This window comes from Loxodonta africana, chromosome 22 (genome assembly GCF_030014295.1).
Source record: "Loxodonta africana isolate mLoxAfr1 chromosome 22, mLoxAfr1.hap2, whole genome shotgun sequence".
NCBI classification, from domain to species: Eukaryota; Metazoa; Chordata; class Mammalia; order Proboscidea; family Elephantidae; genus Loxodonta; species Loxodonta africana.
Window position 1 is genome coordinate 33,857,991 of NC_087363.1, and position 4,274 is coordinate 33,862,264.

Genomic DNA, 4,274 nt, shown 5'->3' on the forward strand with positions numbered 1-4,274 from the left:
CAGTCTCTCCCCTGTCCCCGGTCCGAAGCCATCACAGCACATACACTCCCTCCTTGTGCCCCTGTGTGTTCAATGTCTGTTTCCTCTGTGAGCATCATGCGCCATGAGGTGGGGCTGTGTTTATCACTGTCCCAGTATCTTGAAGAGCGTCTAGTGCAACCCACTTATTTTGGGCTAAGGAGAGAGAAAGGTCTAAATCCAGCTTCACCTCTTTTCTAAAACAGTGACCTAATTGTCCTCCTACCTTAAAAAAAAAAAAAAAAGTCCATCTTTCCCCAGGGTTGTGAAATGCTCCTTTTGACCATATAGAATCTCCATACACAACCAGGCTTATTTGGGGGTGTTCTGTTCTGTCCCACTAATGTGTCTATGTCTTGCTGAGCTGTTTCCAAGATTTCTTTCGACTCTCCCAACAAATATTCATGGAGCCTGACTCTGTGCCAGCCACTGGCCCAGGTGACACAGCAGGGAATGAGACAGCATGGGCCTTGTACTCCAGAATTTGCACTGAAAAGACAGCACGCAACGTTAGATGGGGAATGGAGACGGAGAGGTGCAAAGAGAGAAATGAGCGGGAGCTATGGAGGCCCTGCCTGTGTCCTGACGGCAGTCTGGCCTGTCAGCAGTCTCTGGAACGAAGTGACCACCGGTGTTTTCCTGCTCCAGCAGGCAAGAGGAACATAGCCAGGAGTGGAGGAGAGTGGAGACAGGGAGGTGCTGGCGGCCAATGCAGTGGCCCAGGTAAGTGAAGATGGTAAGTGAATTAGGACCAGGGCAGTGGCAATGGCAATAAGAAGGGGGTGGCAGGTAGACTTTCTGATTATATCTGGACATGAAAGAAAGGGAGGAATCAACACTGAGACCCAGGATCCTGCCTTGAGGAACTGGGTAGATTGGGGCGGGGGGCTGTTTCTTGGGATGGCAGGAGGGTGCATGTTTGTGGGAGGAGAGTGGGGAGAGGGCTGATAACTAAGAATGAGTTTGAGGGACCTGTGGAACACTGGGGTGGGGCTGTTCAAAGGCACTTAAACAAAGGTGTTGGGGCTCAGAGATGAGACCCAGCTTTGCGGTTCTTGGCTCATAGCTAAAATAAAAGAAGCCAAGTAGGGGAAGACGTGGAAAATGATGAGGGAGTAATAAAAGGGTCTGGGGCAGAGCCCTGGGGAAGCCCACCTTTTGACTGACCAGCAGAAGAATCTCCCCTGACCTGAGAGAGGCAAATGAGACCAGGGGAGTTAATGTCATAGCAGCCAAGAGTATCAGAGGTTGCTAGTTTTCACCCAATAACTTCTCTCCTCTGCTTCCATAAGAGTTGTTTTTGTTATTGTTGCATGCCATTAAGTCAATTCCAACTCATAGCACCCCCATGTGACAGAGTAGAACTGCCCCATAGAATTTTCTAGATGGTAATCTTTACAGAAGCAGATCGTTATGTCTTTCTCACAAGGGGCCAGTGGGTGGTGGGTTTGAACTGCCAACCTTTCTGTGAGCAGCCACGTGCTTAACTGTTGTACTGCCAGGGCTCCTTTCCACAGTACTAGAATCTCCAAGCTCTAGCTGAGAGCGTGACTTCCCAGGATAGAGGCATTTTCCAGCCTCTCTTGCAGCTAGCTGTGGCCCTGGGACAAAGTTTTGGCCTATGGGATATAAGCAGAAGTAGTGTGTGCAACTTGCTGTAAAAATCTCTGCATGGAGGGGTAGAACCTCATTCTACTTTCTCCTTCCCATTGGCTGGAATGTGGACATGATGATTGGAGCTGGAGTAGTTACTTTAGATCACAAGGTCTAAAGCCGTGTGTAGGAAATGGAGGCCCAAGAACATGGAAAGAGTATGAGTTTGTGTGAACTATGGGGCTGTGATGTCAGTGCCTGCATGTACAGGGAAAGTTAAACTACTGTCATGTTCAGCCCAGTGTTATTTGGAGTTTTTGTCGCTGCCAGATCAAAAGCTTCTGAGAGGTCAGACAAGAACTTAGGAGCCAATGGTGTCAGCAGTATAGAGGTTGCTGATGGCCTCAGGTAGAGCAGTTTTAGGGGTGTGATGAGGGTAGAATCCAGACTGAACTGGGATGAGGAGTAAGAAATGGAGACAGTGAGTGTAGAAATTCTTTCTAGAAGTTTGCGTCTGTGACACCAAGGGCTTGGAATGCTTTAGCACTCCCTCTCATAATCACCTACATCCTCCAACAGCCTCATTAATTAAGCATACAGGCTAAATAAAAGAAGCAAGTCCCACAAGCTCCCAGATCCCCTTGCCGCCCCTAAGCACCTCCAAAGAGAAATCACAGAGATGCTCCTGGCCATGAAGGAGGAGACAGCAAGAGCTAGAGGGGGAAATACAACTTGGATATGGAAAGCAGTAGCTTCTAGAACCTTCCTGGAGCTGAGGTCATGGCAGGCAGAGCTGGAATAGGAGATCTACAGAATCAGGCATGGGGTGCAGCCATGAGGTGGCTCCCATTGATGCTCAGAGGCTGCACCAGCCCACCCCTGCCTCCCAGTATGAGATTCTCCTGGAGAGCTCAAGCTCCATGCTGCTCTACAACAGACACTACACTGGGTCTGGAGAGCCCAGTTCCCTTTCTCAGGAGAGACACACCAGCTCTTTATCCAGATCAGGCCAACTTGTGCTGTGGGCTGGAAGCCAGACGAGGGTCAGGCCAGTCCAGGCCCATGGACCCCTTTTTACAGAGCCACTGTCCTGTCCACCATAATTACAACCCAGATGGGCAAGATAACCTATGATTTACAAGGAGCCATGGGGCACCAAGCTGCCTGGGGGAACAGAAGATGGGAGGAAGGCTACGTGGAGATGGTAACCTTGAGGCCTGGCCCTTGACTAGAAGGAATTTGCCGGATTAAGATGCGGTTGTAGTAATGTCTGTTTTTGAGAGTGCTTGTGTGTTTTTCTGTCAGGCTTATTGATCCTTCCCTTGGTTAAAAAAAAAAAAAATAGTACCTTGATTTTCTTCTGGGAACCATCCCTACTGCCTACACTCAAGCCACGTGGCTGGTGGGGGGGACCCCACCCGAGCTTCAGCCATGTGACCCAATCAGAGCCAATGTGATGCTGGAATTTCTGGGAAAGAAGCATTTTCTTTCTCTTCCTGGCTGCAGTGGGGTGAGGATGTGAGCTCCAGAATTGCTGCAAGGAGGGAGCCCCTGGGTGTCCCTGTGGAGGAGGTTGCCGAAGGCAGACAGTTAAACTGGGCTCTTGGAGACTTTGTCTGAACAGTTGGGTGAAGTTTCCAGAAAACAGCTCACTAGGTTTTCCAGTTCCAAGAGCCCAAACCCTTCCTTCATCGTATAGCTTGTGTTGGGTTTTCTCACACTGTGTTATAAAGAGACCTGATAGCAGGTGCTGTACAATGTCACCTTGTCACAGAAGCACATGAGGCCAGGGCCATGCAGGGAAGAAGGTATCTTCATGGAGGGGGCGACACTTGAGTTGGACCTCAAAGCAGATAAAAATTTAGGGAAAGGACACTATAGTGTTTCTGCCAGTTTGAAGTATCAGGCCATCCAAGGCGCAACGATCAGTATCTAATTGCCTGGAGCAACAGAGAAAAAGGGAGAGTCAGCAATAGGAGAAGGATACAGGATGTACGGCTACTTGCCTCCATGAACAACTGCCTCCTTTGCCATGAGACCAGAAGAACTGGATGGTGCCCAGCTACCATTTCTGAAAATTTGATCAAGAACTGTATAGAGGAATCTTGATTTAAAAAAAAAAAAAAGGAAAACACAGAGCAGAGCTTCAAATTCTCATGGACTGCAGATTTTCTGGAGCCGTGGAGGCTGGTTGAACTCCAGAAACTATTGCCCTGAAATAATCTTTAACTCTTAAACCAAAAGTATCCTGTGACGTCTTCTTGAAACCAAACAATAGTTTAACTTAATTAATGAAGGGTGTCTGCCTTGAGCGTTATGCTCTTTTGAGAACTATCTATATGGAATTAAACTGACAACAGCAACTTGAAAGATTAGATAAGAAACTTAGAGGACAGTGACTTTATGTTAATGGTGGAGAAATAACTCAAAGAAGGAGGATAAGAATGGTTACACAAGAATGTAATCAATGTCACAGAATTGTACCTGTAAGAAACTGTTGAATTGGTGTATGTTTTGCTGTGTATATTCTCAACAAAAAAAAATGCAAAATTAAAATTTTTTAACATATCAGTTTCTAATAACATGAAAATCCATTTTCTTCATTGGCTTTATTAAGAAAAGACAATGTAATAGTTTTCTTAAAAGAGACCTTAGAAGGCCTG